The sequence below is a fragment of the Sander lucioperca genome, chromosome 11 (assembly GCF_008315115.2).
Source record: "Sander lucioperca isolate FBNREF2018 chromosome 11, SLUC_FBN_1.2, whole genome shotgun sequence".
Classification (NCBI taxonomy): domain Eukaryota; kingdom Metazoa; phylum Chordata; class Actinopteri; order Perciformes; family Percidae; genus Sander; species Sander lucioperca.
The window spans coordinates 28,888,702-28,915,007 of record NC_050183.1 but is presented as its reverse complement, the minus strand read 5'-3'; the positions used below and the strand labels follow the sequence as shown (position 1 = coordinate 28,915,007).

The following is a 26,306-nucleotide window of genomic DNA, read 5'->3' as shown; positions in this document are numbered from 1 at the left end:
CTCACTGTCAGTTCCTGCTAATGCTGTGGCAAAAACAGGATACATTTAAGTGCATATACTGTACAGCCATGGATATAAAATGGATAGAAAGGCCATTCTTATTCAAATCAATGTAGCAGAATGGTAAGAGCTGCAGCCATTTTTATGTGTACCATTGCCATGTTAACGTATAAACTTCCTTATAAACCGATTTGCGGAAAGTCACGGAGGTGAGGTTTTGCAGCAACGGACAAACAAGCAATGGAGTAGTAACGTTACGAGGCAGAGACCAAGCCGCTAAATGGGTCAAATTAACGTAATGCTTCATCCACACAAAGCACATTGCTATGGCCAGATGATTGACAACTTAGTTTGGCTCATTTTCTGTTCATTTTCGACGTCGGGGCACGGCGGAGTTAGCAAGCTAACGTTAGCCAACTGACAAGTTGTCCACCGGCTGGCTGTTCCGCTGTCCTTTCATGCTGCTTTAGTTACAGAGAATGAGCTGAACAGAGAGCTGGGTGTAACAGTCCGCTGATCTGCTGCCACTGGGTCTAATTGTCCCTCCTCCTCACTGCTCCAGAGAATGTCTCCTGAGCTGCATCGGGCCGCTCTCCCCCCAGTGCAGCTTGTTCTCATGAACCATATGTTCAAAAGGCTAGGAAAAGTTAAAGCTACATTGTGTAAGAATTTCTCCCATCTAGCGGTGAAATTGTATATGACAACCAACTGAATATTACTTTCTAGCCCTTCCCATTCCGAGCACGTTTTAACTCCTACGGTGGCCAAACCCGAAATTAGCTCTTAGTATCTCCAACGTTTACACGCAGCTGTTCTAGCCACTCCAATAATAACTTTGGTCTTGTTGTTTTGCCTGTCGCGTTGTCATTTTAATTCTCTTTTTTGCTTCCCTGGCGAGTAAGCTCTCCCTTGCATTCGTCACGGTGCCACTGAGTGTAAGAGGGCGAAATGCGGAGGTATGTCCCTCTTTGGCTAATGTATTTTAAAGATGGAGGCGCAACATGGCGGCCGTCATTCGAGCGACTCGCTCATATGTATTCTGAATGATTCTAAATGGCAGATTCTACGCTTACGACAATACTTTGATTAGTTGGTGGAAGTAATTACACATGAATGAGCACATATTTGTGAAAGAAGAAAGTTTTTTTTTGCTAAGAATCAACAAAAAAAATTACACAATGTAGGTTTAAGCACTGTAATTTGTAAGCATTCCACGATTTTTTTGCTGTATGCAACAAATTAGTCTCGATTCGCCAGACCATCCACACACTGCAAAGCGGAGGAGGGTCTGGCTACTTCACACAGCATTCTGGGATGGGAGGAAAACGTGCTCTGGTTTAATGGCATTTCTTCAAACCGATCACAATTGTCATGGGCGGCGCTAAGCTCCGCAAAGAGCCGCTGCAATATGGTCGTGCAAGCAAAAACTCAGATTGGACAGATAGTCTAGCTAGCTGTCTCAATTTACCCTGCAGAGATCTGAGCAGCAGTCAACAATAGTCCTCATTATTCCAGCAAATTTAAAATTCCAACACAAAGAAAGCGGAAGGAAACAAAAAATACATGCATCCGGCGGAATTTCCTGCGGCACTGGAGCAATCCTGGAAGTGGAACGTCAAGGATATACACTAGCACCACATTGGCTGCGGCTGTTTAAGAATGTGGCTAGCAGCGGAGGGAGGAGTACGGGGTGAATGGGCGGGTCATAAAACACAGGAGTTTCAAGCCAGGGAGCGGAGCTCGCTTCCCGGGGAAAACAAAAGACTTTCACCAGGAAATATGTGTTCCTTGGGAGTGTTTTAATCCAAACCACAATCCCACAACTTTCATACCCGCATAATAGAGCATGATGCGCAGCACTGGCGCCGGCGTCGCCGTCTGTAACTTGGTTTAGGGTTTAACAACTAGCAACTGCCGCTCCAACGGTCTCCTTTCGTAGGATATCATACTTTTTGGTGTGCATACATTTTCGTATGATATCATGCAGACCCTTAATGAGAATGCGTTGCCCAGCGAGCTGCGACACACTGATGTTTGTTTCCATGACAACTAACAACAATCGCCATTTTGTTTTGTCCCAATCAAATCAACACTGCAAACAGACAAACCAATTTCATGGCACTTCATCCAATAATTGTTGAGATAGTTCACTAAAAAACACAAATGTCAACCTCATGTTGGTGCTAGAGGAGAAGTCAGGGAGTCAGGAGTGAGAAATGAGCTGAGAGAAATGGAGTGTAATCATCCCTGCTCTGTTGCACACTCACCACTCTGACCTCTTTCACCTTTTTACGCTTCAAGTCCATTTTTCAACCAAAAAAAGAACCTGAAGTATACATAAGAACCATTAAAACTATATGGAAACTAATTTCACACTTGGCTACACACATACCTTTCGAACAACAGTGTGATGAAGCACACAAGATTTTTGAAACAAGTTACACGACGTTGAAGAATTTAACTGCGCTTATTTCATATTAATGGACACATTATACGGCACCACTGTATATATGTATAAAAAGTGAAATACATAGTTTGATTGAAAAAGTGTACTAAAGGAAGGATTGAGTGGACTGAGCTCATTGTAATATAAATGAATAGATTTGACATTCAGCAAATCTCATCCTTACATTTTCTTCCCTATTATTGGATGGTGTATGGAGTAATAGTGCAAGCTGTGGAAGGAAATGTGAGCAGAGACAAAGAGTGAAAGCACATTGCAGTAATTCTGTGCAATGGATTCTTCTGTAGCTGCTGCTAAATTCGATTGACTTGCTCTTCCCCGTTTTCATTATTTGTAATAAGGATCAGCTTCATCCCATTATGAAGTCCTAATTACAAGGCCCGCTTCACTACTCCATGCAAACTCTGAATGTTATTGTATAATCATTTACTAATTTACCATTTTTGACCAGTCTGGTGGCAGAGCGTCAGGGTGGTGATATACTGTATGTCAGTCTGTCCGTCCAGTTTTCTTAACCAGGAATAAGACTCATTGAGATTACAAATCTCTTTTTCAAGAGTGCCCTGAAGCCTATACTACGAATCCAGATCAACGTGCCCTGGATTTATTTCAGTTACCCGGCTTCACCTAACCTAACTACTGCGGTCCTGCATAAGCTGTGTCACGACAGTGGTTAACAACTAGTTCAATCAACCCAGGGTTTCCCAATCCAGCGACGCACACGTTCACATAAAAGAGGCGGTGTTTGCGCAGCATGACCAATCGCAAACATCTACCAGAGCCGCATATTTTACATATGAAGAGCGAACTAAAATTCTACATAAATATGAAAAACACAGACACGGTTTTACAGGCAAAACGCAATACAGTCACTGCTTCCTAAAACAGGAAGGAAAGCTGGCAAAAAAATAGCCGACGCTGTAAATGCGTAAATCACAACGCTTATTAATATCACTTCCCCATCAGTCAGGCACAAGATCTGATCATAAAAATATAAAAACATAATTCAAACCGATGTGCGCATTGGCAACATACGGCTCAAGAAGCCGACAAATAGCCTTTATGTAATTCCCTCCGCTGAAAATCTATATCTTTCATATACCCATCAGGGAATGTTAATGGGGTTGTCGGTCTCTAAATGTTTTAACTTTTCTGAGCGCCCCTCTCTCTCTCTCTCTCTCTCTCTCTCTCTCTCTCTCTCTCTCTCTCTCTCTGATCTTCTAAGAACGGTGATGCTGTTATCAATCCAGTATTGATTGGTCATTAGGCAGAGCTTTAACACCGGTTGATCTCTAATCTCCAACATAACCTGTTCCTGACCAGTTTAGGCATTCAGCATGAGTTACCACGGTGATTTAACCCAGTAACAAGTGATCCACCTTCGTGATACAGAAAACCCTGGGTTGAACCTGAAGTTACCTCGTTAACGCCAAATCTTGCTTCGTAGTACAGGCCTCAGGAAAGACATAATGTTGTGGTTATGTTACATAAGACATAAAACAAACCTGTTATAAGGTTCAGAGAATGTAGGACCCAAGTGCAGAGACAGCCAGGCAAAAGTGATTAGCTTGAGGATTTAATCACCAACAAAACATATACAAACAAAAGGTGTCCTGAATGCAGCAGGCAAGGTAATCCAATCATCGATTATTAACAAGCATGTTTTTTGTTGACCATTTGTTTATTGAGCAACTGCTGCTGGGATTTTATCGTTCTATGGCACTATAGACTGTTCACGTTACGGCGCTTTACTTAGTTTAAAATACTTCTATTTTAAGTATATAATGGTCTATTGGTGAAGTAGCATTGATAACTTTGAGGGGGGGGGGATACATTTTGTCAAAAATAATTCAGCAGAGGCAGGGATATGTAGACCAGATAGGGGGAAATTCCATGCATCCCCCCTGGAAAATCGCACCCAGGTAATATCATAAAATTAATTCTAAAATTTACCGGGAGCCAATGGAAAAAAGCTAAATAGGTGCAATGTGCTCTCTTTTTATGGTTTAAGTGAGGAGTCTGGCTGCTGCATTTTAGACAATTGTAAATTGTGCAAACTCTGCTGACTCAGAAATGTATAGAGAGAGTTATAATAGTCCAATGGGTCCATTGCATATTGGTTCAAGTCTTAAAATCTTCAGGTCTCCTCAGATTGGGTCTGACTATCCTTGAGTCGCTTTAGGATTTGATGTTGGGTTTGGTTTAGGTTTTCCACAGGCCCTAAGGTCCAAAATTCCATATATATATTTTTCATTTAATCTTTTATCATTGCTCAACAGTTTTTGTATAATTTTCGTGGTCCTTACCTTAAAGCTCAGTAATATTTACTCTTTATAGTTCAAGTTCAGGTTCATTACCATAGCACCACGTTATTTAAATGCAGTGCTATACAGTACATTAAAAAAAAGAAATGATAAAGACACAAATACGTTATTTTAGTAGAAGGCTTAACTGACTAAGAAGTATAGCTGCTTTAAAATGATGAAAGTCTCTGATATGTAGTGACATTATACCCAGGGATGGCATATTAAAACAGGTAACCAATGGACAGGATCCATGAAGAGAGAACGCCAGTAATCCAGTCTACTCTGTCAGGTTCAGATGAGATACATCGGCTCAAGTTTGCACTATTTCTCTTAATTACCGAGAGATGCAGCTAATGGGATTATGGACGCTCAGATAAGCATCACTGCATTTTTATTAGAAGTCTTTTGAAATCACAATGACTCCAAGTATCCACACACTGGTAGCAAGGTAGGTCAGCAACAAAAGTACTTAGGTGGGGTGGGAGGTGGTAGGAAACAGCTGATACAGTGAAACAAAAGGAGATGTGGGGAAGAATATCTGGAGCCACAGTCTGAGCCGTGAGTCAGAGCACCACGGTTTACTGATGAACAGAAACCCAATCTGGATGGAAATTGGACGGACGCCTCCATCATCCGCTCTGACTGACAGGCAGCCTGCTGGCTCCAGTACTCTCCTCTGGGGTGTGATTTAGCTTTTTTTTTTACTCTTGGAGGATTTGTTTGGACACAGCACCACTGTCTCCGAGGCAGTGCAGACTCCTAATCTGCTTTGCATAGCGTACAGCAGAGTGACAGGGAGGATGGGAGAGTGAGGGCAAACTAGGGATAGCTTTGCATTTATTTTCCTGAGAGATACAAGAGGACTGTGAGGCTTTATTAGAATCAGTGAACAGTAACATTTTTATACTACTATATTCTTATCCTCTTACACACACTCTAATCATCAGGATGGCTAAGTGATCGACGTGGTAATGATTTTATGGTGTCTGAATAAAGATCAAGAATTCCACAGTTTGGATATGTCTACTTAGATAGTTTGAATAGTTAGTGGTCAATTTGGTGGTGAGTACATATATTTTGCAAAGTATACCTCTGATTAGAGGATTTAGGGATGCAGTGTCCGTAAGTCACTTATTCTTGAAGGCTTCTCCTTGATCAGCTGTGGCTTGGATCATTTGTACATCGCTTTGGACAGAAGTGTTTGCCAAATGAATAAACAAAAAAGTAGACAGTCATGGCCCCTAGAAGATGAATTGTAATACTTTGTGTGGCCCTCTGACTTTTCATCTAGCGCCTTTATCAGGTCAAACATTTCAAACTGTACTTTCGTTTTTGACTAAATTACCTGCAAAACACACAACATTCCCATCAGCCTCAGCTGTACTTTGTGTTCAGCGTTAATATGAGGATGTTACCATGCTACATTTAGACCGTGGTCATCTTCATCTTCAAGATTGTACATGCTGAACATCAGCATGTTAACATTGTCTTTGTGATGATGTTAGCATAGTGATGTTAACATTTAGCCCAAAGCACAGCTGTGCCTAAGTACAGCATCACAGAGCTGCTAGCATGGCTGAAGATGAATTTTAATCATCATGGACTCTGGAGGGTTGATATTACCAGTTGTTTTGGGCTGTATAGTTTAACATAATGTACAGTACAGCAATATAGCAAAGAATATAGCACAGAATATATGAGCATAGTACAGAATAATATTGTAACGTCCCTCAAGAAGTACTCAGTGAGACGCCAGTTTACTGCACTTTATTACTTACCTGAACACAGGCTACTGTGGGCCATAGCCAACGGCAAAAGAGACAAACTCCGTCAGCTTATGAAATTACTAGCCGCTCGCTAGCTCTCGTACTCTAAACTGAACTCCTCTCTTCCTGCAGGACATAACAACAGCCGCCCCCCTTAGCTCTCAGGTGTATAATCGCCCACTGCTCACTGTCATTGGAAGATGACATACAGACAGGCTTCACAGCATCTAAACTCACAACATGTTTACTTCACTGACAGGAGGAAATCTCAGCGTTTCGCTCAACATCACTGATCTGGCCCAGACTACTGCCTCTGAACAGTGACACTCTAAAGATATAAACATTACAGTTTGTATCTGACACTATGGTAACTATTCTCACAAGTATGTGGTAACATGTCACTACCTTAAGTACAAATAAACCAATAGATCATCTAAAAGTACCTCTTTTTAAAACTCTAAGTACATGAAAGCTTGTGATGACATCACTGCTGACCAATGGCAGGCTTAAATTCGACATTCAAGAAGATTTTTTCCCAAGGTGCATGAACTATGAAAACATACATTGTGATGTGGACCAGACCTTATGGCCAAATCCAGAAGACTGAATTGATTCAGATTAGTTTAGTGTGTACTAGAGAAAACTTTTATAGGATCTGAGAGAGAGAGTGAACAATTTTCTTTCAGTTCTGTTACAATGTTGTTGTTTTTTTTACAGTATTTACTTAGACAACACCTTACAGTAATGTTGCAATAAAAGTTTGTTTCTTGATTTGGAAAGATGTCTTCATTGATCACACTTCTGATTATGGGATAGGAATTATGGAAATAGTTTGTTGTTGAATTTGATGGGTAATGTACAGTTACATTTTTGCCTACTGTAATGTGAAAACATTGAAGCAAACAGATAATCTTTAGCACTTCAAAGGGTCATTTTGAAACTTGTATCTTACATTGTTTGGTCTGGACTAAGTTATTGTTACAATGACTTAACTGAAAGAATTGCACATATTCAGGTGACTTAACAAATGTACTCGTTGTATTTCACCAGAAATTTAGTGGTTGGAACATTGGTCTTGGTAGTGAAAGATGTTTACGAGCCAAATGAAAGGAGAATCAGTTGCTTTGAATGCAAGATTTAATGATTTACAAGTATGATCCGTTGGGAGTCTTGTACTTACAGTTTTGAAACACTGCACCATACTATTAATAATAGTACCATAGCGACTAAAAAAACCTGTAACATAAACAAATTAACATAAAGAGTTAACACAGTTTGTTACAATATATATATATATATATAACATACAATGAATGGAAAATTATAAAAGTAAAACTTTGGCTTCACAGATGAAGAGAGGCAATTTTCTTTTGTCAAAGGCACCTGAAGCCGCTGAGGGAATGGCCCCACACTGAGCACAGTATGAACATACTGTATACTCTATGCAAACCTTATATATGCATTTTAAAGCTTTATGGTCCTTGAAAGATGAAGGGAGACACACAGCAGGGCCACTTCTTTGTTCCTGTATGCTTGACTTCATTTGAGAATCTAAAACGAGTATTTTATCCTGGTGTGTTGTGAACATCATTCTTCTCCCTTTCGTTACATTACATTTATTTAGCTGTCGCTTTTATCCACAGTGACGTACAGTAAGTGCTTTCAAACATGCGGCTACAACTAGTGATGGCCTCATAAAGCTTCATGAACTATTTTATTTATCGTAGCCGGGCCCCCTTTGGAGTGAAAAAGTTGCAAGACGATTGTCAGTAGCAGAGTGCAGTGGACGGGCTGGGATGTGTGGTTAGACCAGGTCCTGGATGTAGGATGGGCCTGAGCCATTCGCAGCACTATAGATAAAAAATCCAGTGTCTTGAATTGTGTGGAAGAACTTGGGAGTCTTGTACTTAGATTTTCAAAACACTGCACCATACTATTGATAATAGTACCATAGCGACTAAAAAAAACTGTAACTGTAAACAAATTAACATAAAGAGTTAACACAGTTTGTTACAATATATATTATATAATATACTACTACTACTACTACTACTACTACTAATAATAATAATAATAATAATAATACGTGTGCAATATTTGCAAATCAAGTCCAACTGAGACAATGGAAAGTGAGAGTGTACCAGACACAATTGTGTGTGAGTGTGTGTGTGTGTGTGTGTGTGTGTGTGTGTGTGTGTGAGTGTGTGTGTTTGTGTGTGTGTGTGTGTGTGTGTGTGTGTGCGTGTGATTTTGGCTGGCTGATCAGAGTGAATGGAACAGTCTGTAGTATCCAGTCTGATGGCAATGGGCACAAATGAGCATCTAAAGCGCCTCGTTCTGCACCTGGGTGGGAAGAACGAGCTGCACATCTGCCCCAGCTCGTCATGGAGAGGGTGAAAGGGGTTATCCAAGATGGCTGCTCTCTGCCACTGACTCCAGACTGTCCTGTTCTAGCCTGATCGCAGAGCTGGCCTTCCTTACCAGCTGGTGGAAGGTAGATGACGGAGGACTCTTGCTATGGCCAACAACAGTATGAGGAACACTGAATGGACGCTCTTTGGTCTCGTTTGGATTGTGCCTTAATTTCAACGACTCGGACATGTGTCGAACTCTGCAAGGTACAGGTTTGATTCCTCTGCTGTTTTCTTTGTAGATGTTGCCATGGGACACATCTTTGCAGATACACTACACACACAATAGTTGATAGTCAAAGCTGATGATGATGATGATTATTCATCATCATCATCACCAATGTCAATGGCAAGCTGCAATTTCTTCCAATTCATTTCAGATGACACAGAGGTCCTGATCATTGGCTCAGAACACTGTGAACAAATCTAGCCACTCCCTGGCCCACTCACTCCTATGATTTGCTGCTATGAACTTTGATGTTATTTTCAATGTTGTCTGAGTTTGGAGCAGCACAAAAACAACTGGTGCAGTCTTGCATCTATAAATTAATTGTCTAAACTTAGAACAATCCTATCATTCAGTAACACAGAGAGATTTTCACATGCTTTCATATCCTCACGCCTGGATTACTGTAACGCCCTGGCACTATTTCAAAATGTGCAAGACTCGGCAGCCAGACTATAAACGCAGATAAAGCATTTTTCCCATCACCCCAATTTTTTGCCTTATGCACGGCTCCCATTTTCCTTCCTAATACAGTATTACTTATCATCACTGCTTGGTCACCTTAAACTTGTTTATATATCTGACATTAATACATACTGTCCTCAAAGACAGCTCAGATCTGCCAGTTTGGGCCTTTAAACTATAATCAGTATATATTAATACTGACCAGTATATTATTGATCATCTCTACAATAAATATGTCATCAAATCAATGACATCATATCTACAATATCTGCAGAACAAAATTATAAAAGGAAAACTTTGGCTTCACAGATGAAGAGAGAGGCAATTTTCTTTTGTTAAAGGCGTCTGAAGCCGCCGAGCGAATGGCCCCACACTGAGCACAGTATGAACATATACTCTATGCAAACCTTATATATGCATTTTAAAGCTTTATGGTCCCTGAAAGATGAAGGGAGACACACAGCAAGGCCACTTCTCTGTTCCTGTATGCTTGACTTCATTTGAGAATCTAAAACAAGTATTTTATCCTGGTGTGATGTGAACATCATTCTTCTCCCTTTCATTACATTACATTTATTTAGCTGACGCTTTTATCCACAGTGACGTACAGTAAGTGCATTCAAGCATGCAACTACAACTAGTGATGGCCTCATAAAGCTTCATGAACTATTTTATTTATCGTAGCCGGGCCCCCTTTGGAGTGAAAAAGTTGCAAGACGATTGTCAGTAGCAGAGTGCAGTGGACGGGCTGGGATGTGTGGTTAGACCAGGTCCTGGATGTAGGATGGGCCTGAGCCATTCGGAACACTATAGATAAAAAATCCAGTGTCTTGAATTGTGTTGAAGAACTTGGATTGGTTGAAGAGCAGCAGGATGCTGCATTCTGGATGAGCCGCAGATGGCATATGCAGGCACACCAGCCAGGAGGGAGATGACATAGTCCAGGCTTGAGATGACTAGAGCCCGGATCAGAACCTGCACCGCCTTCTGGGTGAGAAATGGACGGAAACCCTTCTGATGTTGCGTAGAATTGATATGCAGGAGCTGGTTGTCCCTAAATGTTGGCAGCAGAGGAAAGCAGGTCATCCAGCGTCACACCCAGGTCCCTTACAGTCCAAGTCGGGGACACCACGGAGTACAGGAAATGCCTTCGCTGGAAGTAAGAGCAGCTCAGTCTTGTCCAGATTGAGCTTTAGGTTGTTTACATTTACTGAGAGATGTCAACCAGACAAGCAGAGATTTGATCCATCTCCTGGGTTTCAGACCGGGGAAAGACAGGATCAGATGAGTGTCATCAGAATAGCTGTGGCAAGAATACCCATGAGTGGATAACAGAGTCAAGTGATTTGGTGTAGAGAGAAATGAGGAGGGGACCCAGAACAGAACCCTGAGGGACACCAACAGTGAGGTTATGAGGTTCAGACAAGTTACCTCGTAGTGTGGCCCTTGAGGTAGGATGTGAACAGAGAAAGTGCAGAGGCTGAGACGCCTAGTTCTTGGAGGGTGGAGAGGAGGATCTGGTGGTTCACCGTGTCAAATGCTGCAGAAAGATCCAGCAAGAGGACTATGGATGAGCGGGAGGTGGCTCTAGCAGCGTGGAGTTCCTCTGTGATGGCAAGAGGGCAGAAACCAGACTGGTGGGGGTGGGGGGAGGAAGGTTGTTCTTGTGGAGAGTTGCAGAGAGTTGAGTGAAGAGAGTTCAAGTCTTTTAGAAAAAAGAGAGAAAGACTGTTGTTGTCCGGCAGGTGGGTGGGGAAATGAGGGAAACATATGTCAGCTATCTTTTTTTCACAAAGTAGTTAACAAAGTCGCTTGGCAGAATAGGGGAGAAAGGTGGGGCAGTGGGGTGATCAAGGAGGGTAGAAAAATAGCGAATAGTTTTTTGTGGTTGAAAAAGTTAAATTGTATTTTAGATTGAATGAAAGTGCTTTTAGCTGCATATAAGGATGCAGAAAAAGAGAAAAAAAAGGTAGGCATGTAGGTCTTTAGAATTTGGACTTCTGCCCATAGGGTGGTTCTGTCATGCACTGAGTCAGACAACCAGAGAGCTGGAGGGGTCGGGCGAGCCTGCAGAGAGATCAGAGGATGGAGAGAGTCCAGAAAAGAGGCCAAGGTAGAGAGGATGAAGCAAGAGAGGAGGGAGACAGTAAGCGAAGCATGCAATAGGGAGAGTATGTGTGGAAGATGTTTAGGAGTTTGAAAGAGGGGTGTGTGGCAGAAGTGTGGCAGAGAGGTTAATGGGAGAGCAGTTTCTGGTGAATATCAAGTTGAGTTGGCTTCCAGCTTTGTGATTAGGGGGGGTTGGGGGAGGTAGAGAGCGAAACATACAGACTTTAAAACAGTACAATCAGACTGTAGGCAGAGCGGGACGTTGGCACTGTGAACTCTGCCACAGGAGATGTGATTCTGTCAATTTAATTACACAAGACAATGGTGAATTCAGCAGCCGTTTCCCCACTGCCTGCTCCTGCTGCTGTCAGGAGCAGAGCCCAGCGTCTGCCTGGACCATAGCCCTGACATTTACTACATCTGTGTGTGTGTGTGTGTGTGTGTGTGTGTGTGTGTGTGTGTGTGTGTGTGTGTGTGTGTGTGAAACCTATTCTCCAGGCTAATGATGGAGGTTGACAGGCTTTTTAGCTTCTGGACTCTAGAGGCAGTGGGGCTGACCACTATGACACTAATTGCAGGTATATAGTCACTGAGTGGACCAATCAGAGCTCATTATTTCTGCTAGTGTATGTGTGTGTGTGTGTGTGTGTGTGTGTGTGTGTGTGTGTGGGTAGCTACACATTGATCCATGATTTAAATTCCAGTAGTTAATAATAAACTGCATTCTGTCATCCAGTATTATTTCTTCACCTTATGAAAGCAACGGTTTAATTAAATTTTAATTTGTAAAGTAGAATAATTTGTAAATGATGGTTGGTTCATTTGAGTAAATGAACCATCCATGGGGAAGGTCTTTTCATTTTCAGTCCCACTGTTACAGATTGTGAGTGAACATTGGAATGCAATGTGTTACTGTTTCCCTTCTGTTTAGGCAACTCAAAGCATTGTTAAACTGAAGCCAAGTGCACACTACAAGACTTTGACAATCTCTGAGGTGCTTCTCACATCACATGATATTTTCTGTCCCAGACTGTTGACATCACATGAAGGAGCACAAACTACTATACTGACTACAAAATTATTCTGTTCTCAACTTTACAATAAGGCTATCAAAGATCATTACATCACAATACTGTTTAGTTGTGGTTTAGTAATGCTTATTCAGTATTATTATATATTAATCAAGTTACCTATTATGGTTAAGTAATGCTTATATAGCATGCACCATAATGTATATAGGTTGGGCTTTAAGTGAATGTCTACTTGTAGACAAAGGAACAAGCAAACCTCTGCATGGAGACTATGGAGTCTTTTCACTGATCTCACCCTCCACCAAAAGTAAGTCATACGTTGGAGGATGGACAAATATAGTGGACAAAAGTATGTGGACAACCATAACAAAACTGTTTTCTCATAATGAGATGGCTTGGCTGTGAACCTTAAGACATACATGCTATCAAACATCTTTATCAACCACCTAGTAATATTAGGAAATACCTTAAGTAAACCCTTAGTTGATGTTATCAAGAGATGTTTGTTTGTTTGTTTAGGCTTATTACTGTATTAACTAATGGTAAAATAAACACCTTAGTTAACAGTTATTAACAGTTAGTCAAGGCTTATTACTGCATTAACTAATGGTAAAATAGACACCTTAGTTAACTGTAATTCACAATTAGTTAAGGCATTAACTAATGGTGAATAATGCATCAATTAATACCTTAGTTAACATGAACAAACATGAACATTGCTTGTTTATTAGACACATTATTTAACTATAATTAACGGTTAAGTAATGATTATTAATGCATTAAGTAATGCTAATTAAGCAATCTGTAACAGAGCAAACACGCACTCAAAGCAACACAAACACACTTGCATTTCAATTCATGAATACTGTACATGCTCAGTCAATGCTGCTTATATTTCATATGCTTTAGAGTCGAGTGTTGTAATGTGCTGTTTGTTTCAGGTAGTCCTTGCTCCCAGGCTGTGGAGCTCTCCCAACAGGCAGTAGAGGGTCAGATTGGTTCTGCTTGTCAAGAGTAAAACACATCCCACGCAGCTGCATGACAAATGCAAATAGACTGCATTTCTATAGCGATACACAAGGTGCCACCTGCTCATCAGATGAACATTCATGCACATTTGAACACAGATGGCTCAGCATCGGGAGAAACTCTGGGTTGTCTTGCCCGATTGGTAGAGGACCGCTCTACCACCTGAGTCACAGCCACAGACAAATTTCAATAAAAAGGAAAGTTCATTAAATCCTTAAAGCAGCGGCACACCTGTGGGTCAGTTATTTACAAATCAATGCTGCAGTAGATCCCTGTGCAGGACTGTTTTTTAAATCCCGCTCCCGGTTGATTTCTGACCATTACCGCCTGCTCCCGCAGTCTGTGTGTTGGGTCCTGCCCGAATGGCAAACATTAGATTGATTGTCAATAGATTGACCATTGATATGAGTCTTCTGTCCCGCAGGGATACATGCTGTTTTACTGTGTAGTATTAATAAAAATGATATGCATACCTGTCTGTAATAAGTAGCAAAATTAAGTTCTGCAAGTTCTGCAATAATTACAGTCCTTCTAGTGCAATAAGGGCAAAGTGACATTGTATTCATTTACTTATTTCTTGTTTGTTTTTTTTAATTTTAGAACGTGTTGTTGGCTGTGGTTTGCTTATGTTGTTTTATTTTGTTTCGTTTCCCTGTCTTTTAATGCACTGAAACAGATTTGATGTTAGTCCCTGTGATTGGATCCCTCAGGCTGCCGTAGGAGAAAGGGGTGGAGAGCCCCAGGAAGGAAAAACAGTGTTTGGCTGGTGTTTAACTGGATGCTCCGTGTGCGTTCAGTGTTTTCTTATACAACCTAGCTAGGCGAACCTATAAACAGCCGGTTACAGCACTGATAAAAAAATTCCGGGACCCGCGGTCTATTTTTGGACCACACGCTCCCAGTCGCAGTAGTGTAAATCCGCCTGCTCCCGCAAGATTCGTGTTGGGTCCCACGGGATTCCAATCCAAACATTGCTCATTGTTTATTTTAAAGTCTAGACATTTCCAAAGATACCGAACTGCAGGAGAGCAATTTCCGTGGGAGGACACGCAGCAAAGCGTGCATGTGTTCAGGGTATTCATCCTTACTGAACCCTCAAAGCAGCTTCCATAGGCAGACCCAGCAGGCACACAGACTCTGAATAACACGGATCCTATGGAGAGCTGCCACAGTGTGTTACATCTGTCGTCCACCGCTGGGGATGGGAACAGTTCTATTCACACCAGGCTCTGCCTCGCCGTGACTTCCTGTCAAACGAAGCAACTGACAGCACTGACGGGTGCGAGAGGAGGAGAAATGCTCAGCTTTTTCAGAATTTTTTGATAAATTTGGTTCACTTGTAAGTTGTTCTGTTGTAGATCCGTGCTTGAGTTTTCATCATAAACTGAGGTGTTCATAAAGTGGAGGGTAAGCCTATTTAAGCACATACAAGTTTGTATCAGCATCTTTCAAATTATTCTAATGATAGGAATCTGTATGTGCTGAAAAAATAAGTAGATGTTGGTGTAAAGGCTCTGACACACCAACCCGACGGCCGACCGTCGGCAGAAAAGGCAGTCAGACTGATCATTCGGCTCCTGTCGGTCCCTCGGAACACACCAAAGCGACGCCGACTTGAGCGTACGTTCTGCGCATGCGCAAGACGTAATACGTCTCCATAACAGCAGGCGTCGCTAATCTGTATTGTCGCCCAAAAAATGAAAACCGGAAATGACGAACGCATCACGTGAGTCTGGCTTCTCCCGAATTTCAAAGCCAGACCATTATGGCGTCTCGTTCGGAATACGATCATATTTTACAAAAATAGTTCACCGAAATGTGTTTCTGAAAACATTTTAAGCGAGAAATAGGCCATACAGTTGCTGAATCTGTCTGTTTTCTTGATCAACAAAGGTCAGTTTGAAAGATTTTCGTCAGATTTTGAGAGGCGTTTGTCACGCTCATCCCGCTCGTCATTTCCGGTAAGTGTTTTAACATAAGTGCACTGATTCGCTAGTCAAGGGCTTGCACTCCACCAATCAGATTGGCCATTGAGTCCGACTGCCTGCCTTCCAATTCAACATGTCAAATCGGCCGAAATTAAAGCCGACGACTCCTCCGACTGACGACGGCACGGAACACACCGAACACACTCGAGTCACCGACCTCGCCAGCCGATAATTGGGTTGGTATGTCAGAGCCTTTAGCCCTTTTTACCGTAGAAACATAAAGGCGAACTCTGCTGATTTTTCACATCAGTGTGTGTTTCCATGTGTTAAGGAGAACTACTGCATATGTTTTGCAGTTTTTCACGATCTCTATGACAATTTTTTCAATACTTTTAACAACTTTCCTAAACTCTTAACACACCAACACACCTACAACACACAATTGGCAAAACAGTTAATTTCATGCTCAAAATCACACATTGTAAACTAAACTCCAACACTGATTTTCAAAATACAATAATTCACTAACACAATACACTGTGTTTACCAAAACAATGCAATCATGTGTCTAAGTCAAATAATTCTTCCAAAACACTAACACATGTTCTCTCCCAACAGGAACATTTAGTCAATCATAGAACAATGTCATACAAAACACTAACATCCCATGGAATTACAGAAACTGCATTATTTTATATGTGTCAGGTCTGCCCTTATACAATAGACAATAGTATATTGTATCGATCATAGATTATGTTTTGGACTGCAGTTTCTCTTGAAGCCTCTCTACATATTTGTTTTGTTGGGTTTAGTAAATGCATGCATATTTTTTTTCTTTTTTTTTAAAGGTTATTTTTTGGGCTTTTCCACCTTTATTTGACAGGACAGCTAGTTGAGAAAGGGGAGAGAGAGGGGGGGAAGACATGCAGGAAATCGTCACAAGTCGGATTTGCGTCGAGGCATAAACCTCCAAGTATATGTGCGCCTGCTCTACCCACTGAGCCAACCCAGCCACCGTTTTGTTTTTTTTGCTGCAGAGATTCAATACAAAAAATGAATGACCCATCTCAGAGTAGCTTTATAGAATGTACGGTTTATGATTAACAATTTATTGGTTTTTCAGAAAATTTAAACACACACACATATCCTTCAGAAAAAAGAAGCAGTACACATACAACAAAATAGAATGAAAGGAGACATAGCGCAACCATAGACAAAAACTAAACTATAAATACATTATAGGACGTTATAAAAAAAAAAAAAAAAAAAAAAAGAGTGATGCACAGACCCTTGAGTTTACAACCTTGCCTATGTATAGGTACAGTAATCTATCACAATGTATCCATCAGACATGTTTTCTAGTTAAATGCTTTGTTTATGAGCTGGAACGCCATTAAATGCCCAAAGTGTACGAGTGGTACTTCCCCCATTTCAAGTTGTACTCCTCCACTTTGTCAAGCAACCTATAGGACAGTTGTTCAAGGGCAGCCAGCTGACCCAGAGCGGCGTGCCACAAATCCAGTGCTGGTGCAGAGGGGGCTTAGAATGTACGGTTTATTAAAAAAAGGAGACAGAGACAGAATTGTCCTGGTACTCCACTTCCTCTCCCTCGTGAAGGCATATTTTTTTATATTCTGTGTTCATCTATGGTATATTGTTCAAATAGGTCCTCTTTTACTGTACTACCATATGATCATGCGATTGAAAGAACCTCAACACCTGAGTGTGTTTCCTAGAAGGGAATCAGCTGTGATTGATCTATTTGCATAACTTCAATCAGCTGTTTCTCAATAAATGCATGTATAAAATGCAGGGGATATATTTGTGTTTCAATTTACAATACGATCAGCTGTTCACTTTGACTTTAGCCTTTAAGTTAGGTTAAGAACATGTTGCTATCTGTTCTGACATACAGTGTGAAAGCATTTGTAAATTGGTCAGTAAAAATCCATTGTTTTGGTCTTGGTTGAGCTTGTGTGTAAAAGAAGTTCAAGCATTTCAAATTTGTGTTAACTGTATGCATTTTGTGTCAAAGCAACAAGAAATGTGTTAAATGTATAATCTACACAGATGGATGTTGTGCTAACTGTGTTAAGAGTTTAGGAAAGTTGTTAAAAGTATTAAAAAAAGTGCCATAGCGATCGTAAAAAAATGTTTTGTGGGAAGTCTCCAAGATGTCCAGAGGGAGTTTTGTGAAGTCTGATGAATATCCCCAAGTGATGTTGCTTGAGTCAGCGTGGGGGTCTGAAGACTACAAGTTTTAAAAGTTCAAATATCTGGAGGTGTGGAGTTTGAAAGAAGTAAGCTGACCAGAGCTCTGTAGCTCGCTGCTCATCTCTGCTGCAGGACACATTAGCCGCTGCTAGCGTAACACACCTAAATCTCTGACCCAACTGGTGGTGTCATGCTGCATTGTTGGTAATGTAGGCGCAAGGTTTAGACAAGATAGACGAGTGTGTTGAATAATAAAAGCAATCTCTCTGGTTCTGCTGAATGGTTTTAATCCTTTTTTTTTAAACAAATGGCCATTGTAGTTCCAACAATTGTAATAGGAGTACAGTGCTTTTAAAATATCAGCTAACGGATAATTGTGTCTCTATCCAGCTCAGAATAAATGTGGGTCTCAACGCTGCCATCCAAAGAGGTGCAGCTCATTTCTCTTTGTCTCCTCTTTTCCCAGTGTGTGCAGTTATTCCTTATATCCTAAAGGATCATTCTGTTTTTTTACAACTTTGGTCTCATTTTTATAGTTTCGACCTATTTCCCTTTCAGTAAAAACACACTTTATTCTTAATCAGTCTGGGTCTTGCTCAGGGACACTTTGACATGTGGCCGGAGGAGCCTGGGATTGAAATTGATTCAACCTTGCTGTTATGTTGCAACCACTCTAACTACAAAGCCACAAGCTTGTAAACATTGTAATAATAAGGTTGTACTTAAAGAATGCAACAACATTACTAAAACGAGGTCAGACAACCAGCTGAGTCAAGGAACCCACAAGAGCTGGTTTGAGAGCATTGGCGCGCTAAAGGAGGGTCTGGCTACTCCACAAGCATACATAAATCCAGCGAATTTAAAATTCCAACACAAAGAAAGCGGAAGGAAACGGAAAAGACATGCATCCTGCAGAATTTCCTGCAGCACCGGAGCATCCGTGTAACGTCAAGGATATAGACTAATGCACTAACGCACAATACCAAAGGGCATGATCCATGCCTGCTGTATTGGTGGGTCCAGCTATATTACATGATCCTCAGGCCCTGCCAAAATGTAGTTTTAAGTTGAACTTATATTGTGGTTTGGTGCATATTGATACATGTTTGTGTTTTATCTCATCACACAATAAACTACAACACAAACACTGGGGCCACATAATAATCCAGTTTAGCAATATACTGTTGAAAATGCACAGAGTCAAGGAAGTAGGGGTTAGCCCGATATGTTACAGTTTTTCTCAATTGCTAAAACACTAAAACCCATTGGCTGAACAAAGTTCTCAGTTGCCTGAACTCATTTAGCTAATTGTGCAGTCTGTACAAATACAAATAGAGAACACATGTCATTGATTGAACACAGCCACTCAAAATTGATTTCACTTGTTTCAAATGACGTGACACAACCAATATAAGCCAGTTCAGAGAGCAAACAGGTTGTTGAAGGTGGGAAGGAGAAAGTCTGAGAATGGATAGAAGAAACGATGTGAGAGGACGAGGACGAGTGTGTATGCGAGGTGTCAGGGCTGGATACGGCACATAAAGGGCTTCTTCCCCCGTTGCCTCAGGAGGGACAATATTGCTTGTGATGTCAACGAAGTGCTCTGGCTTGACCCGGCCCAAAGACCAGAAGAAGCACATTGATCACATGTTTACTCCTTTGATTTTTGTCCCTTTTAGTATTGTATACTGTAGTACAGTGCATTGTAGGCTGTATACTGTACAATGAACAAATTGTATGGCCCTGAACACTGTGCTTTCCAACAGTACTGACTGCTCAATAGAGTTTGACTGGTTGCAGGTTCATATCAACAAAGAACAAGAATTACAGTATCACAGAGACAAAGGACAAGTTTGTGAGATGGGTCCAGTACTGTAAAAAATAGGGGTACAAGGAGGAGGAAGAACAAAAATAATTGCAAAGAGCAAAGCAGAGTAGTAATTTCTGATCAATTTTGAGCTACTATGATAGAACATGTTTTCGTTCATCTAAAGACAATGACGGAAAAATATGAAATTTGTTTTGAGATTAAAAATGTACTTCTCTCTGAGAACTATATGTTTTGAACAATGTGTTTTCTATTTTTTGGTGTATTGTTTACTGACTGCTTGATAGTGTATATCCTTTTGATCACTTTGTTTATGATTTGAGAGCAGTGTTTGATTTTGAACACAGGTAAAACTGTTTGGAGGCGAAAGTTTTCATTTTGCAAAAGGAGTCAGAGGTTTTGTAAATAGTGCTTGAAGATGAGGTTTTGTGTTTAATGTTTTCAGAAAATGGAGCAATTTTCAAAAATGGTGTTTTAGCAATTGAGAAAAACTGTAATGCAGCCTTGCGTTTATATACTAGGAAATAGAGTTTGAGTTTGAGTTTATTAAATTGAATAAAAAGCAGAATTTCTATCAGTTTAAAACATAGAAAGTCTGGCACTCTAAAAAAAAAAAATATAAATAATTACCCATACAAACGAAGTAGTTTAAAAAAATGTATTTTAAAGGAACCATAATTGCTGCCTGGGTTATGTTGGCTGCTAATGCGTTTTTCTAGTCCAGTACTTGTGTTCACCTGTGTTAAACCTACACATTAGAAACTACTAGCTCTTGCATCAAGAATCTCCTCATTACAGTTCTTTTTTTAATTTTACATCTGTTTGGTGCCATGCAACATGTTAGTTTTTTGTGACTTCAACTGAGGATGTCTTTCAAAAGTAAGAATTCAAACAAGATTTTGACAAATCCTCTGCCACTAATTTGCTGTAGTGTTCCTTTTAATTTGTTTTTGTAGTGTGCTGCACAGATGGGTGCAAGGTGCATAACTGACACTAGAGACCTGGGTTTGTGTTTAGTTTTAGGCTACTACAGCACTTTGGTTAGGTGAAGGCAGAGCACCGCTGCGCTCTCCAAGGTGCTGAGCTTGCAGCTAGCAGGAACTAGAGAGCTGTCCTGGGTGCTCTCTCTCTCTCTCTCTCTCTCTCTCTCTCTCTCTCTCTCTCTCTCTCTCTCTCTCTCTGTGGTCCACACCAGCAGGGATGTTGCCACATTACATTACAGGGTGTTAACATGTCTAAGCATTGACCTAACCTGTTGTCTAAGATATATATAGTCTTGTGTTTGCTGTTTATATCTGCCTCTGCCAGAGAATAGTCATCTTAGTTCTGTTTGTTGTTTTCAACCCTGAGATGGGAAACTCGGAATTTTCGGTTTCAGAACAGCTGATGTGAGTTGGTTCAATCAAGTCAGAGTAGGTTCAGGCGTGTGCACCACCACAATAAAAAGGCAGCATGAATGGAGCCATGATACTACGATTCACCATGGTAACAACCACAGACAAACGGGTCGGCGGAAATACTCATGCGCACATACAGCAAGTTGAAAAAACAACACAGCGGCTGCTGCAAAAGAGAGAGAATTTGCATGGGAGAAAATTGCTGCTAGAGTAAATGTGTATATTCCAATTTAGTGTATATCATATTTTAAGTATAGCCTAATATTACTGGTGAAATGGTATTGAACCTATAATCTATTTCATTTAGGTGCAATACTGCGGGCAAAAAAGTAGGCCTACGCCTACTAATCCAACTGAGGCTGCAGCACCATCATTAACAGAATTATAATTCATAATATTTTATTTCAAAGGGTTTACATAATTCACCTGCAATAGAAGTAATACAGCTTCTTCATCAATGGGATCGTCGACAAAAGGAAATACCATGTTTTTAGAAAGAAAACGTTTTATAGTCTGCCTAACATCAACCAACACAATTTTTTTTATTCATGCCGATAACAAACTGCGCTAAAATGCGCCTGATACAGAATGAATGAATGAATGAGGAAATGAGAGAGGGCTGTGTCAGCATGCTGGGCTGGTGTCAGAGGGAGGAGACTAAGAGAAACTCGTGGTTTCTTGAAGAAAACCTGCTCCCGACCAGGTTAGGTTAACAGGCTCAATTACCATAGTAACTGACTCTGAGGTGAAGTTACCTCTCTTTCTGAAACAGAAAACCCAGAGTTTCCCTCATCTCAGGGTTAACAAACTCAAGTTTTCACTAAACCTGCTTTCTGAAATGGGGCCCTGGTTAGACTGTTAGCACACAGTAATAAACGCCTAAAACACATTCTCTTCTTTACTCTAAACACCTCACACATATATAGTATAATTTACAAAAAGGCTTAGTTATTTCTTAAAACAGCTGGTGAAAGAAAAAAATGAACGGAGGGAATAGTGACTTTGTTGGGGACTTTTTTCAGAGAACTTTTTCTTCCACAATCAACTGAAGAGTCTTACTTACTGAAGACTTATTTGAGCAAGCTGATAATAAGGAAATACAACAGTCCAGCCTCAAAGTCATAAATGCATGGACTAGTTTTTCTGCCTCTAACATGTTATACGTGCCATAATTGTTTGTGCAATTAGGCATTATTACCCATACTGTCACTTCTACCCTTAGATAAAATGGTTTAGATAATCTGGATAAACTGTCGGTTTGTTGTTTCTGTCTGATGATCACAGTGTCTCTAAGTTTCACCTACCATTGCTCATGATCTCAAGTGGTACATATTACTGTGATCTGGCCCATTTTACTAAATTGTCTTACTGAGATTAGTGTCTGGATGCCTCACAGGTTCCTCAATGTTGTAGTTGTATTGTTGTATTTATTATACTTTTTACTGCCTTTACTATTTCTGTCTTCGTTTTTTTATGTAAAGTGCCTTTGAGTAACTTTTAAAGCGCTATATAAAATAAATGTATTATTATTATTTGTAATGTTTTCACTCCATTGAATGAGAATTATCAGTGGTTATCAGCCTCATATATATGGGTTAGAAAGGGCCTGCTACACCTACTAGCAGGTTCAGAAGGCTGTTATCATCTGTTCATATGGTAGTCTGGATCAATGACAGGTCATTTCCAGGATTATTGCCTCACATCCTGTGCCGCTGGATGTTTCGCCGGATGTTCCTCCTCTTCCTCCTCTTCCTCCTCTTCCTCTTTTTCCTCTCTCTGTGTGTTGCCATTCTGAAACTCTGTTCGATTCGGGGAAACAACAAACTTCGAGCTAGCGAGCTACATGCTGAAAATGTCATTTTTTGAAGAACATTTGGATCATGCAACAAGGCAGGCTGTTAGGATCTGCTGTACTTTTAGTGCATCTCATGTTGCTTAGATTGCATCCTCGACTCCTACACTTGACTCCCTTCCTTGCGTCTTCGTCCCTCCCACCGAGAAGGCACGGACGAGACGCGAGGAAATCATGGGAGGAGAGAGGAAATGAGCAAATGTGTTTTAGAGAGATGAGACTGTTTGGGCGGAGTTAGCAACTCCTTCAGCTGCACAGCTTCCGGGAAGGCTGCTCTCTGTATCCTCGCCTATAGGTCCTCGGTGATCCCCCCTCGATGCTTGCTCCTCCGTGATCCCTCCTCGGTCCTCAGGGCAGAAATAAGAGCTTTGAGATGGCCTTCACCGAGGAGGGACGGAATAACTTCCAGTTCAGCCGAGGACCGAGTAGTCGAGGAGCTATCAAATAAGGGATATGGGATGTACAGTATACCCCTTATATATATATTTCCCCTTGTTCTCCTGTGTTTTTTCCCCTCTCCCTTCCTGTTGTATGTTTGTCCCCCCCCCTCCCATCTGTCAGTGTGTGTCCTTGGCTGGGTGTGGATGACCTACATTCTGCTCATCAGCGCCAACTCCACACACCTGCTGCTCCTCACACCTGTGGTCCATCTCTCTGATTGCCAGCTAACTCATTTAAGCAAGTCATTTCTCTCCAGTCTTCCCCAGTTCCTTGTGAAACCCACATTGGTAACAACTTGGTCTTTAGTCTGAAAGTATTTTCTTGTTGTTCAGTCTTGTTTTTAGGAAACCTGCCTCAAAACTGCTTTTACTCTGTGCCACAGGTCAGCCATACTCACCTGACCCGTCCAGCCATGTCCAGCCTCACCTGCTGTATCTGAAATCGTTTTCTGATGGTTCACCTGCACTCTCGTTTTACATTCAAACTGTTTCTCAACCACCTCCTGTTTCCAGTGTCTGCATTGTGGGTCCAATTAAAACTATTGCTAAACTTAACAGGCCTGCTTGGTTCTTTCGGGGAATGATTGTAAAGATTTACAAAGAATATGTTTACAGCATTTACTCTCTAACTGGGACGTTTTGGGGCCGATTGCATAACTGATCAAGAGATGTGAGAAAAGAGGAATTGAGGCAACATATATTTTGTGAAATGAACTTATGGCGTGACATGTTATCTGAACTGACATCAGCTTTAACACTGTACACTTTAACACGTTAACACTTTAACATAGTGTCTTTTGCAGTCTGTATTTTTACACTAAAGAGTTGGGGAGCACATACACACTTTCATATATTTGATTTATGTCCTCCCACAGAAGATGAATCAGAATGTGAAATATTATCATTTGCATATTAAAACTAAACATGTTGACAAGCATCCTCACATACACAACAAATCCGCGTTTAGACTGTACAGATCAAAGTGTCTTTCACATGCTCAAACAATTCAACTATAATGTTTTACACCAGCAGCCAGCTGTTCATCAACCAACTTTTCCACCAGTAATGCATTATTAAAATAAAACGGTGCATTCTAAGAGCCATGCTTCCAATGGCAGAGCTCAGGGCTGTGGGTTGTATGCCAGCAAATACCACAAGACGAATAAAACCTCACTTAACACGCATCTAAACATTTATGGGGCTGTTTGGAAATTAAACGGACCCAATGCTATTATTATTATTATGAGTCATATTTCTATTTTTCTGTATCTCTCTCTCGCTCTCTCCAGTTACCAGCTAACACTAGCGGTAGCTAGCTAGCTTGTTTAAAACTTTCAAAATGAATCTACAGTAGTTGTAGTCTGGCAATGTGTGACCCTGCAAGATCCCCCAGTCTTTATATATATTGTGACTTTAACTTTAGAGGTGAGATGGTGTCAGACTTTTCAAAGTCTGTTCAAAGTCTTCTAGTATATGATAGGCATTACCTGTATTTTATTAATAAAACATAAAATCCTAAGTCCCTGGACTCTCGTCTCCATCACTATGACGCGCGATGCACTATGTTTTGATGGACAGACAGACCGACAAGATGTGTCTTATATCTCTTGCTGTATCATCCCCGTCAGCATCCAGTCGCATATTTCCAAAGCAGGCGTGTGACCATCTGATTTTTTTTACATAATATACAATACTTGTGTCTCTAGTGTGTAGTGTGGTGGATTTTAATAGTTGCCAATTATACTGATCAATGCATTTTTCAAGGGGATCTAATTTGTGAATTTCGGAGAAAAGTGTTTGAAACGATTTTGTAACAAGCTTTAGGATGTGACAAATGCAAAATTAGCATGACTCGCAGTCAGGATAGCCACTAATTCATAATAAGACCATGGTTGAAATAATATTAAAATTTCTGGATGGACAAATGTACTATTTCCTGTTTGAATGCAAAGTCTTCTTCAGTGACCTGCATCTGCAAAATCACTCGCTGTAGCCCCAAATATCTCTTTGGTAGAAGTTGTTGCACTGACGTTAAAAGAAGCATCCTGCCTTCTGTAACTTTCTGTCTCTGTCAGTAATGTTCTGATGTTGTTGGAGGAAACATATTTATTTACTAAACTCTTCTACAATCAACTGAGAATTAGACAGAAAGCAGCAACAAAACAGCTGGAACAACCCATGAAAACATGCAGGCAGCACGCCGACATTTATAAAAAGATCAGATGATGTAACATTGCTGGGGATATGAATGTCATGTTAACGTTAGGGTGCTGTTGCTATCAAGGAGTGAATAAGTTCCAGGATTAATGTCAGCGGTCTACCATCTAAATCTTCCTCAGAAGAAATATCCTGACGTTATCTGACATTAAGCTTCTCCTCTCAATCTAAAACCCAGAGATTAAACAGTATTGTAGTGAATCAGCTTCTGAATGATCAGCTGCCCTGTAGTGGAGAGCACCGCTAGCTGTGGTAATGGTAATGCTGATGCTAGATAGATAGATCTTTATTGTCATTGCATATATTTACACAACGTAACTTCATTGGAGTGATCCATGCAGCAAAAAAATACAGGATAAAAATATAAAATATATGCATGCCTCACTCATGCCCATGAACACATGCACATTATTACCCATACTTAGAGGTGGAAAGAATACAAAAATGTTCTACTTAAAGCTACATTGTGTCATTTTTTGAGTTGATTCTTAGCAAAAAACCATTTGTTCTTTCACAAATATGTGCTCATTCATGTGTAATTACTTCCACCAACTAATCAAAGTATTCTCTTAAGCGTAGAATCTGCCATTCAGAATCATTCAGAATACATACGAGCGACTCTC

The 26,306-nt window shown here is 40.7% G+C and overlaps 2 long non-coding RNA genes across 2 annotated transcripts; both read left to right on the top strand.

Moving 5' to 3' along the window:
- The first annotated feature begins 7,654 nt into the window (after positions 1 to 7,654).
- On the top strand, positions 7,655 to 8,491 carry LOC116058797. Its single transcript, XR_004107123.2, has 2 exons — positions 7,655 to 7,717; positions 8,448 to 8,491. It is a non-coding gene; the product is annotated as an uncharacterized LOC116058797 (long non-coding RNA).
- A 2,866-nt stretch (positions 8,492 to 11,357) lies between these two features.
- LOC116058988 lies at positions 11,358 to 14,657 on the top strand. The gene is made up of 3 exons (XR_004107172.1): positions 11,358 to 11,368; positions 11,842 to 11,849; positions 14,555 to 14,657. It is a non-coding gene; the product is annotated as an uncharacterized LOC116058988 (long non-coding RNA).
- The last annotated feature ends 11,649 nt before the right edge of the window (positions 14,658 to 26,306 follow it).